The sequence below is a fragment of the Cervus elaphus genome, chromosome 24 (assembly GCF_910594005.1).
Source record: "Cervus elaphus chromosome 24, mCerEla1.1, whole genome shotgun sequence".
NCBI classification, from domain to species: Eukaryota; Metazoa; Chordata; class Mammalia; order Artiodactyla; family Cervidae; genus Cervus; species Cervus elaphus.
The window spans coordinates 64,421,575-64,434,557 of NC_057838.1; the positions used below are offsets into that span (position 1 = coordinate 64,421,575).

General features: G+C 44.9%; 1 pseudogene; it reads right to left on the bottom strand.

The window, feature by feature from the left end:
* Positions 1-1,327: 1,327 nt before the first annotated feature.
* On the bottom strand, positions 1,328-3,388 carry LOC122682904 (annotated as a pseudogene).
* Positions 3,389-12,983: the final 9,595 nt, after the last annotated feature.

The window sequence follows — 12,983 nt, forward strand, 5'->3', positions numbered from 1 at the left end:
GTTCCTTCAGACAGCAGAAGGATCAATGTACAGAAAAGCCTTTCAGGTTATTCAGTTGAAACAGTTGTCCTTTGGAAGTGAGCCTGACGAGCAAAGGACACAGCCTGTTGCATGTGCTGTTTTCTTTAACCTTACTTTGAGCCTCACAAAGCCCTGAGTTTTGACCAGTAATTAATAGTCAAGTTGTTGTTCAGTCGCTCCATTTTGTCCGACTCTGTGCCCCGCCATGGACTGCAGCACGCCAGGCTTTCCTGTCCTCCACTGTCCCCTGGAACTTGCTCAGACTCAATGTCCATCGAGTCGGTGATGCCATCCAACCATCTCATCCTCTGTCATCCCCTTGCCCTCCTGTCTTCAGCCTTTCCCAGCATCGGAGTCTTTAGTATTCAAAGAGTAAATTATACAAATTCAGACATTTATATTATGACTTCCCTATCATTTTAGATTAAGTCTTTGCATTCAAGCCTTAGACTTATCATTCTCTTTTATCTTAAACTGCCATCGAGCTCATCTGTGTCCCGTTAGTTTTGTCCTATCTCACAGCAGAAACAGCACTGGAAATACAGCCACAGCCTGCAGCTGCCACCCCAGGCCCAGCTCTGTGCGGTCACTGGACTTCAGTTCTCGCCAGCAGTTCTTCAGCATCCTAGGGACTCTCTGCTTCACCGACACATGCCAGATAGTCTCAGTTTAGTGGATAACTTCAGTTCAGTTCAGTTGCTCAGTCGTGTCCGACTCTTTGCGACTCTGGGGACTGCAGCACACCAGGCTTCTGACTCCATCGCCAACTCCTGGAGCTGCTCAAACTCACGTCCACTGAGTCGGGGATGCCGTCCAACCATCCCACCCTCTGTTGCCCGTGTCTCCTCCTGCCATCAGTCTTTCCCAGCATCAGGGTTTTTTCCAGTGAGTCAGTTCTTCACATCAGGTGGAGATACATCACAAAGTATTGGAGGTTCAGCATCAGTCCTTCCAATGAATATTCAGGACTGATTTCCTTTAGGATGGACTGGTTGGATCTCCTTGAACTCCAAGGGACTTTCGGGAGTTTTCTGTAACACTACAGTTCAAAAGCATCAATTCTTTAGTTCTCAGCTTTCTTTATAGTCCAATTCTCACATCCATTCCTAACTACTGGAAAAACCATAGCTTTGACTAGATGGACCTTTGTCGGCAAAGTAATGTTTCTGCTTTATAATATGCTGTCTAGGTTGGTAATAGCTTTTCTTCTGAGGAGCAAGTGTCTTTTAATTTCATGGCTGCAGTCACCATCTGCAGTGATTTTTGAAGCCCAGGAAAATAAAGTCTGTCACTGCTGCCATTGTCTCCCCATTTATTTGCCATGAGATGATGGGACCGGATGCCATAATCTTAGTTGCTTGAATGTTGAGTTTTTTGTTGTTGTTGTTGTTTTAAAAGCAATTGTATTTTAATTATTTATCATGTAATTGTCAGTACCAGCTCTTACAGATACATATTTGCAAGCATATCATTGAAGTTTCTTTCAGATTTTCAATTCAAAAGTCAATTTAAAAAGTCAAACTCTATTTGTAGAAAATCAATAGACACATTATTGCACGTCCACATAATATTATTGTTGGACAATCTGTTCACCAGCAGTCCCAGGGTTTTCTTCATTTGTTGCAGAGTCCGGATGGTCCATCATCTGATAGCTGCTACCTTTCCAGAACTTTTTCATTTCCTTTCGTCTCCAGGCAACAAGCAAAGCAGTAATAAGTGTGCAAGGTACTAAATATAGGAGAGCAGGTTGCCCCTTTTCATCAGCACCAGAACAGCAAATGTAAGAATCGTGCCAACGGCATAGGCAACTGTGGAGGAAACAGAGTATATAGAAGAGCCAGCCTCAACGTCAGGTCTTCCACAGTATGCAGTCCACAGGCCTGGTACAGTGACGTCTCCACAGCCCGACATTGAAACTGGCCTGAGGGAGGGGGGATTGGGATGGGGAACACATGTAACACCATGGCTGATTCATGTCAATGTATGACAAACCCACTGCGATGTTGTGAAGTAATTAGCCTCCAACTAATAAAAATAAATGAAAAAAAAAAAAAAGAAACGCATGAGACACACACACATTACTGAGAAATAGGCCAGTTTTGGTCCCCTGATGACTACTGGTAACTTTTCATTATTTCCAAAAGGTCCAGCTGCAAGTTCAACCATGATACTCTCACCATTCTTTGTGATGAATGGTGTTATGAAAACAAAAAATGCATCATAGAGGAGAAGGCCCAGAAGTATCACACATGACTTGAAGTTGGGTAACTTCAGTGTTTTAATTAAATTCAGACAGAAAGCAATCTCCAAGATATCCTGTAAAATCCAAGCCCACCTATCTTCATTTCTAAATACAGCCCAAACAACAGCTACTGCTATGCACAGTCCAGAGAGAAAATTAAGTCTCACTTCAAAGCTCTTGCCACAACAGGTAATCGTGCATCGTCCCCATTGTATCTTACGAACTAGTGCAGCAAGAGAATTGTACAGACTCATCGCTGATGCTATGCAGAAAATTGCTATCATAACATAAACCAACCATTTGTAGAAGAAATAAAGTAAGACCATCATAATACAGCAGATGACCACAAATATAACTGTTAGAGGACTAAAAGTAAAATATTCTTCCTTCTTTTTCCTCACTTCTCTATCTTCAGTGTTTGTCATTGCCTTCATGTTTTCCAATTCAATTAGCCCGCTCCAGTATCCTCCTAATGCCACAGTGAATACAGCAATTACAAAAATAACCACCATAGTATAGTCAGAGTTAGGCCACGATGGAGAATACATTTTCACAATAATGTTATCTCCGAGAGTCTGCTTCATATCTTTAAAGTCTTTGTGGTTTATAAATGCAATCAATATTTTCACATCACGATATTCAGATTTGTTCCCTGAGGGAGGAAATAGAGGACACTGTTACTGGCAACCAACAAAGCTTCAGCACCTCCTGTTTGTGCAATTTTGGCTTTTTCCAGAAAATGGCAGGTTCCCCACTGTACCACAACTGCTTTGTTCTTTATTCCATCAGGAGGAATATCAGAAATGTTGCAGAGTGGTGTGGTAGATTCATCAAACTAGTGGAAGTTGCATTTTCTAGGGTACTTGGAAGAGATGTCCAGTGAGGGTTATATAGCTTGCAATAAGTAGTCCATAGATGGTGAAGGCGTGCCATTTCCAGAGGCATGGAGGATTGCTTCGTGAGAAGCTGTCAGAGGGAGCAGGAAGCCCCAGAACAGGGCGGCCGCGGCGGGGGTCAGCGGCGGCTGCCGACCCATCGAACTGACAGCAGGCGCCGGGAGGCGCGTGCAGGCTCAGCGGGGCAGGCTCCGGGTCCCGTCGCGGCGCTGCCTCGGTGGCTGGGCGGGACTGGGTCGGACCATGGAGCTTGACTGGGGCCGCCGCGGCTGCTGGAGCCACCGCTGCGGCGCCCGAATGTTGAGTTTTAATCCAGCTTTTTTCACTCTCCTTTTTCACTTTCATCAAGAAGCTCTTTAGTTCCTCTTCACTTTCTGCCATAAGGGTGGTGTCACCTGCATATCTGAGGTTACTGATATTTCTCCCAGCAATCTTGATTCCAGCTGTGCTTCATCCAGCCCAGCATTTTGCATGATGTACTCTGCATGTAAGTTAAATAAGCAGAGTGACAATAGACAGCCTTGATGTACAGATTTCTCAGGAGGCAGGTTAAGGTGGGCTGGTATTTCCATCTTTTGAAGAATTTTCCACAGGTTATTGTGATTCACATAGTCAAAGGCTTTGGCGTAGTCAGTAAAGGAGAAGTAGTTGTTTTACTGAAATTCTCTTGCTTTTTCTATGATCCAGTGGATGTTGGCAATTTTATTTGTGGTTCCTCTGCCTTTTCTAGATCCACCATGAATCAACATCTGGTACTGTCTCCCATTTTACAAATGTAAAATGTAAACGCAGGTTATACACTCATTTTTTTCCAAAGTCTGTCAATAGCAAATATAATTAAATGCCTAAGTGTATTTACAGTGCTATAATATATATTATACATGCCATATAAAAACTAAATTAAACACATTCTCTGCAAGTTATAGGGAGAAAAAGGTGTTAAATAATCCCCAATGAAAGAGTCGGGCAAATCCTGAATGTAAAACATTCTGCAATTTAAACAGTCAGTTTTGTCTCTTCAGAAAGTCAATGTCATGAAATTTAAAAGTTGGGAAAACCGTCCTAAAATCAACTCTATTCTTAGCAACTGCATGCAATCTGTGACCCTAATTAGATCCTGGAGCACTATGAAAATCATTTGGTACGATCTCCCTGCAATGTTCACTTTGCATACCATCACAGAGTCTAAAGTTACTCACTTCTGTAGATCATTTGAACTCTTGTGCTGTGCGGTGCTCAGCCACTCAGTTGTGTCCGACTCTGCGACCCTGTGGGCTGTAGCCTTCCAGGCTCCTCTCTCCATGGGATTCTCCAGGCAAGAATACTGGAGTGGGTTGGCATTTCCTTCTCCAGGGGATCTTCCTGAACCAGCAGGGATTGTGTCTTCTGGGTCTCCTGCATTGGCAGGCATATTCTTTACCACTGTGTCCACTCTTCTAAATTACATGCTATTTTACTTTTTCAGACCTAAGTTCTATTTTCTAGTTTTTCAAAATCCCCCAAATTGAACAGTCCTCTGCAGCAAGACCTTTGTCATGGATTAAGGGCTCACCATGATGTTCTGGAGCTTCATCATGAGCCATCCTGATATATATTTCATTCGTTTTTTTTTAATCCTAAATAAGATTGACTGGACTAAATGAATCCGTAGTGGAAAATGCTGAGCTCCTAGTACTTTTTTTAAGTATGGGTCTGTCTCAGTTTCTTTTCTCAATCTAGAATAAGCGTACACTATTTTATTGCCCTGTGTATTTCATCTGGGTATCTTCTTCTCATGTATTCTTTACCTGTTTCTGAGCAATCTTCCAGAAAATTTCTGACATATCTTTGAGTTCATCACATTTCTCTTCAGCTGTGTCTAATCCACTTTTAAACCCATTCACTGGGTTTCTGATTTCAGCTATTTTTCATTTCTAAAAGTTCCATTTGGTTCTTAATAATCTGTTGTCATTTTTCATTCCTTGTTCTTTACTTTTTATTTTCTGCTTTATCAGTAATGGAGAGAGAAGTATGGAAATCTCCATCATGATATGTCCACTTCTGCTTGTTGTTCAGTCACTCAGTCATGTCTGACTCTCTGCGACCCCATGGACTGCAGCACCAGGCTTCCCTGTCCCTCACTCTTTCCCGGAGTTTGCTCCATTGAGTCGGTAATAACATCCAACCATCTCATCCTCTGTCGTCCCCTTCTCCTCCTGCCTTCAATCTTTCCCAGCATCAGGGTCTTTTCCAGTGAGTCGACTCTTCTCATCATGTGACCAAAGTATTGCAGCTTCAGCTTCAGCATCACTCCTTCCCATGAATATTCAAGGTTGATTTCCTTTGCTTCCCAGCTTTTGAAGCTATATCTTTCTGGTGATAGATGTTATTTCTATCATTAATAATACTCTTTAATAAAGTCTATTTTGTCTGATGTAATATAGCTCTCCTTAGCTTTCTTTTAGATAATGTTTCCCTGCTATTTTCTTTTTATCATTTTACTGTAAATCTGTGATCTTCTATTTGATTTTTCTCTTGTATGTGGCATGTAAATGTATGTGTGAATTTTTAAATTCTGGTCTTATAAGTCTCTGTCACCATACACATTACTGATAACATCAAAGACATGTCCCCACCAATTGAGCCAACAAGCCTACAGTAACTGTAATACCAGATAGTAATTTAGTATTGAATATTTCCCAGATCATGTGACTCTGAAATTCATTCTGATCCATTTCCTTTGTATTTCCAAGAATTTATGTAAGGACTATTTTCGTTGCAGCATTCAGTTCAGTTCAGTTCAGTCAGTCGTGTCCAACTCTTTGCGACCTGATGAATCACAGCACGCCAGGCTTCCCTGTCCATCACCAACTCCCGGAGTTCACCCAAACCCATGTCCATTGAGTCGGTGATACCATCCAACCATCTCATCCTCTGTCGTCCCCTTCTTCTCCTGCCCTCAATCTTTCCCAGCATCAGGGTTTTTTCAGATGAGTCAGCTCTTCGCATCAGGTGGCCAAAGTATTTCAGTTTCAGCTTCAACATCAGTCCTTCCAATGAACACCCAGGACTGATCTCCTTCAGGATGGACTGGTTGGATCTCCTTGCAGTCCAAGGGACTCTCAAGAGTCTTCTCCAATACCACAGTTCAAAAGCATCAATTCTTCGGTGTTCAGGTTTCTTTATATTCCAACTCTCACATCCGTACGTGACCACTGGAAAAACCATAGCCTTGACTAGACAGACCTTTGTTGGCAAAGTAATATCTCTGCTTTTTAACATGCTGTCTACATTGGTCATAACTTTTCTTCCAAGGAGTAAGCGTCTTTTAATTTCATGGCTGCAGTCACCATCTGCAGTGATTTTGGAGCACAAAAAAATAAAGCCAGCCACTGTTTCCACTGTTTCCCCATCTATTTGCCATGAAGTGATGGGACCAGATGCCATGATCTTAGTTTTCTGGATGTTGAGCTTTAAGCCAACTTTTTCAGTCTCCTCTTTCACTTTCATCAAGAGGCTCTTTAATTCTTCTTCACTTTCTGCCATAAGGGTGGTGTCATCTGCCTATCTGAGGTTATTGATATTTCTCCCAGCAGTCTTGATTCCAGCTTGTGCTTCCTCTAGCCCAGCCTTTCTCATGATGTACTCTGCATATTAGTTAAATAAGCAGGGTGACAATATACAGGCTTGACGTACTCCTTTTCCTATTTGGAACCAGTCTGTTCCATGTCCAGTTCTAACTGTCGCTTCCTGTCCTGCATACAGGTTTCTCAAGAGGCAGGTCAGGTGGTCTGGTGTTCCCACCTCTTGAAAAATTTTCCACAGTTTGTAGTGATCCACATAGTCAAAGGCTTTGGGATAGTCAATAAAGCAGAAATAGATGCTTTTATGGATCTCTCTTGCTTTTTTGATATCCAGTGGATGTTGGCAATTTGATCTCTGGTTCCTCTGCCTTTTCTAAATCCAGCTTGAGCCTCTGGAAGTTCACAGTTTACATATTGCTGAAGCCTGGCTTGGAGAATTTTAAGCATTACTTTACTAGCATGTGAGATTAGTGCAATTGTGCGGTAGTTTGAGCATTCTTTGGCATTGCCTTTCTTTGGGATTGGAATGAAAACTGACCTTTTCCAGTCCTGTGGCCACTGCTGAGTTTTCCAAATTTGCTGGCATATTTTGTGCAGTGCTTTGACAGTGTCATCTTTCAGGATTTGAAATAGCTCAACTGGAATTCCATCACCTCCACTAGCTTTGTTTGTAGAGATGCTTCCTAAGGCCCACTTGACTTCACATTCCAGGATGTCTGGCTCTAGGTGAGTGATCACACCATCATGATTATCTGGGATGTAAAGATCTTTTTTGTATCGTTTTTCTATGTATTCTTGCCACCTCTTCTTAATATCTTCTACTTCTGTTAGGTCCCTACCATTTCTGTCCTTTATTGAGCCCATCTTTGCATGAAATATTCCTTTGTTATCTCATTTTCTTGAAGAGCTCTCTAGTCTTTCCCATTCTATTATTTTCCTCTATTTCTTTGCATTGGTCACTGAGGAAGGCTTTCTTATCTCTCCTGCTATTCTTTGGAACTCTGCATTCAAATGAGTATATCTTTCCTTTTCTCCTTTGCTTTTCACTTCCCTTCTTTTCACAGCTGTTTGTAAGGCCTCCGCAGACAGCCATTTTGCTTTTTTGCATTTCTTTTTCTTGGGGATGGTCTTGATTCCTGTCTCCTGTACAATACCATGAACCTCCATCCATAGTTCATCAGGCAGTCTGTCTATCAGATCTAGTCCCTTAAATCTATTTCTCACTTCCACTGTATAGTCATAAGGGATTTGATATAGGTCATACCTGAATGGTCTAGTGGCATGTGTACTCTTAATTGCAGCATGTAGAATTTCGTTCCCTGACTGGGGATCGAACCCTGGATCCTCTGCTTTGGGAACCACAGAGTCTTAGCCTCTGGACCACGAGGGAAGTCCTTCCTGCTTGAATTTAAAAGGACTCCCACCACCTCATTTTTTTTTAGTCTCAGGAATTGGAGAGGGTCAGAAAAGATCATTTGAGAGTCCTGGTAGAACACTTACATCTCAAAGTCACAGGGAGTAAAGAAACGGGTTCCTCTTAGAAGACCAGCTTCTTCTAACTGCAAATGCAAAAACCTGTTTTGGAATATCAGAAGAGCCCCATCTTGGCCATTTTCATGGTGGTATACTTCAGTTCTCAAATAGCCAGTTCAGTTTAAACAAATCACAGTAATAGACAGTAATATTTAGTAATAACATGTCATTCACCCACCTTCACACTTCAGACAAACTTACCTGTTCTGAATCAGGCTCGAGACCACATTTAAACTATCGGTTTCTAAGAGTGTCTCGACCACATTTTCAAGTTACCAAGGACTCTAAATGGTCAAAACCAGGGATAGAAGATTTGAACGTGTGTGTCAAGACACTCATGCACACACACACAAGATGAAAGCCAAACCAATTCCAAAAGACTTAAACGTTGATGCAATAGGATGAAAGCCTACACATAAGTGATGTCATCCCAGTTTCCTTCCCTTTTACAAAGCAGTTCTAATGGAAAGATGGTGTTACAGTCTAAAGAGCCACTGAGGGGTGGTTGTCCTCCAGATCCCAAGGAGTATTGAGGCTAAGCAGTATTGCAATAAGATACCATTTATGTCTTTTATGGGAACATAACTGAAGATCTCCCAGTTTTGCAAAATACACCCTAGGAAACTCCAAAATGGAATAGAGTTACGGTTTCCCATTATTCTTTCACACGGCTGGTATTAGTAGAAACAGGCAGATCAGTATCTGATGCCTCTCAGAGTCACGGTTCCCTAGCACAGGAATGGAAAATTTCCCAGATGGGGCTGCAGACAAGCCTTGGTCTAACAGGGACTTTCCCACTTACCACTCAGGCAATACCTGATGGGCAAAGGATTCCTCAACCCAGAATGGAAAATCCAGTAAAAGTGCTCCACTCAAAACCGGATGACTGAGTCCCATGCCTTCCCCTCCCCGAAAAGGGAAATTCTAATCAGAGCAACCCAGTAGAGAAGAATAGCCTGGTGTCCTCACACAGAGGTTCTGCCACTTGCCAGAGAAGTCAGGCTCAAAGCCTTGTTTCCGTCACCGTGAGTCTAGAGCACCTGGGTTAGCAGCGAGTCTGGGGGTTTGTTCCTGAGACGGGCACTCAGGCAGCTACGGGACAGGACCCACCTGCCACCACCAGCCAGGGGTCAGCGTGCCATGGGCAAGATGCCCACTGGGGACAGCTGTCCTTTCGTGGTTGCCAGTATTTTAACTGAACTTGAGTTCTGCTCAGCTGCTGCACAATAGCAGGGTGTGGGGAAGGAAAGTACAACATTTATTTGCAGAGCATCAAGCAAGGAAAACAGGGAGCTCAGGCTCGAAAGACCCTAACTCTTTACATCTTTCAAGAAGAGTTTCTAAAGGCAGCATTTGGGGTGAGGGCTGCAAGGTGGAAGACTTCCTTTGTGTTGTTGTGGTGGGGTGAGGTGACTGGTTGGTGTTTCAGGAATCTTAATTATCAGCCTTCTGATTCCAGTCTGAAGTCTGTGTACTTGGAGTCAGCAGATAGTCACCATCCTCCACGTGTGAGGGGGTCTTAGTTTCTGCCTAAAAACTCAGAGATACGCATCAGATTGTTACGTATGTCCCCTGAGGGGGAGCTAGGACTATGTTTTATCACGGAATTAATTGGTTTTCCTGCTGAACCATTTGCTTTTCCTTCTTTCTGTGTTCCCTCACTTCCCTAATTAGTAACAGGCTTGAGTCTGCTCTTTGGAATTCAGGGAAGGCCTAGGAGACTAAAGCCTTTTTCTGCAGACAAGAAGCAGGGGACATGGAGAAACTTCTGTACCCGGGGGGCCTCGCAGGACCCTGTTCAGTTTCACTGTCTCCTCAGCATCACACACATAACAGAGGCCTGTGCACACATCGATGCACACACAGATACACATTTATATACATGTGTGCATGCACTCACAAGCATGTATGCAGGCACACATACAGGCACACACAAATACACGCACAGTTGCACACATAAACACACACAAGCATGTGTGTATGCATCCACACAAGCACACATGCAGACACGCACAAATACATGCACATGCATATGTGCACACACTCAGCCCCGGGGCAGGGGCTTCCCCAGACTCTTTGGAAGACCCTCCTCTTCACCACCTGGGCTGGACCAGTGACCCCAGTAGCTTCAGCATTTCTTCTGCAGAACCTCCTCCTGATGGCTGCCAGATACCTTGTGTGCACTGTGTGTGTGTGTGTGTGTGTGTGTGTGTGTGTACATGCACGTGTGCGCGCCCCACAGGAGAATAAGCAGGTGCCTCAGACAGCAGGGGAAGGAGGACCATCAGTCGTGAAGAGGTTTTACCTCAAGTCCCCAAGCCGGCTCAAGGCACACAGTAGCAGGTGGGCAAGAAAGACTTGAGTGTCTGAAGAAATCTTCTGCAACATGGGACTCAGGCTCTTGGATAGAATTTATACTGAAGTGCTCAGATCTTGGGGCAGGCTTCTCATGTACCCACAGCCTCCTTGAGACTCAGCCGTGTGCCTGGCACTGGGGAAAGAAGGATGACTGTAAGACATGATTCCAGCCACAGCCCAGAGGGGACACGTATGTATCTTGCTGTTTTCCTGCCAACGCAGCACAGAAAGTGTCAGAAACCAGATATGCACCCAGTCCTGAGGGCGGGGGAGAAGAAGGAATGGATTCTGCCTGGGGACAGAGTTGCTGGCGCTTCTGGAAAAGGGTAATATTCCATCTGGGTCGAGAACAGTGGACTGGCTTTTCCCAGGTCAAGAAAGGAGAGCCTGTTCCTGGTTGAGGGAACTGTCCTGAAGTATAAAACTGCACCGCTGTTCCCAGGAGGTGAAACGTCTAGCCTCTTCTGGAACCTAGGTGAGCAAGGGTCAAATTCCTCAGGGCCCAATTAAAGAGAAAAAAATTCCCAGAGCCTCACAGACCAGGCTGAGGAGTTTGGACTTTTATCTTGTGGGGAACCGAGAGCCACTGATGAGATTAAGTAACAGCGGGATCACTAGGGTGAGCACATTACTGAAAGCTGCGAGGCTGTAACTTGTGGGGTAAGAATCTGGAATCCTGGCACGGGGCTGTGACCCACACCCACACAGCTGAGTCAGGGCCATCCCCCCTGGCTCCACCCTCGTCCAGAAATCAGATAAGGCGCACAGGCTGGCTTATCCTTCGGGGAGTGAGTCCTGCGTGACGGGGCCCAGTGAGACCGGACAGGCCGGTCCACGCGAAGGCTCCTTTCTCACTGCCTGTCGCGGGCCCCCAGGAGCACTCGGGGTGCGGCTTAGCTGAGCTGAAAACCCTGCTGCCCGTGGGCCCTGGCCCCTGAGAGCTGAACTGCCCCCCTCGCCCCTGCCACACAGAAGTTGCTTCCCCAGCCCCAGGTCCCTGTAGAGCCCTGGGCCAGCGCCTACAGGCTGGTGAGCGCCACCAGGTACATATTCAGGAATTGTGTGTGGGAGCTGATTGCTAAACACAGTCATTATTAAAAAGTGAGTGTTAGAAACCAGATATGCACCCAGTCTTGAGGGCGGGGGAGAGGGAGGAATAGATTCTAGCGGCGGGTAGAGCTGCTGGGGTTTCTTAAAAAGGATAGAATGGACCATCTAACAATTTAAATCAGAAGTAGTAAATCCTCAAAGCCCACCGCTTCCTAAATTATTTTCTACACTATCAGCTCTGTTCTTATTGAGGTTTCTGTCATTGCACTTGTATGGTGGACATTCAGTTTAATGGTGAGCTACTGCACTTCTCTCCAAACTCCTCTTTCAGTGACACCACGTTGGTAGCTTGGAATCAGCCGTAGTGGAGACATCTACACCACTGGTTAACCGATGTATCAGCACTCCTCCCACAGAGAGCCAGTGGTTAAACATCTGCCAGGCTGCTGCCGCTAATGCCCACCGCTGCTTTGCTGGCCCCCCATGGACGACACCCCCTTCCCAGGCCTGTTCTGTCCCCTCCTAGCGGCCACGGCAGCGCAGTGGGTCTTGTCAGGTTACAGTCTTCTCAGGTGGAGTTCAGGAAGGTGTGGGGGCCTCAGCAGGACTCCTGAGGACTTACTTAGTCCTGTGATGGGGGTGCCTCTGTGTGCTGCCCACAGCCCCACCCAGGGCCTCACACCGGGGACAGGCTCCCACGATGTCTGGCGGTGTGACCGGACGGAGGTGCTGGCTTGATCCCCGGTGTAGGGAATTGAAGAGGGCCTGGCCTATGTCAAACCAACAGATGCCAAGCAGCCTCCTGTTTCAGGTCACAGGCTGGGCATCTCCCTAAGGTGTCCTGTTCCTGAGCCACCATATAGCCGGCTTCCCTCTGGGAAAACTCATTTATGAGAATAAGAAAGAGCCAAGTCGATGGCTGGAGGCAGCAACATGCCCTCTTTACCATTCAACAGCATTAAAAGGCCACCCAGTCTATGTGTCACTGAGGCTTATTTTGCCACAGATTTTAATTATCTCATCATGACCCTGGAGTTGAAAGACTTATTAAAAAAAAAAAAAAAAAAAGAAACCAAAGGGGAACACTGAAATTAACCATTGGTAAATTAGGACTTTATTAAAGTTAAGTGTCTATTCATTGGTAGATGCAGACACCGGCAGAATAAAAAGGCCACTCACACACTGAGAGGAGAAATCTGTGATTCACAAAACTGACCAAGGGCTCATATCCAGAACACATAAAGAACCATACCCACAGCCATTTAAAAGCTGGCAGAAGACTGAGGCCCTCCAGGAAAGGGTGTATGCAGATAACCCCAT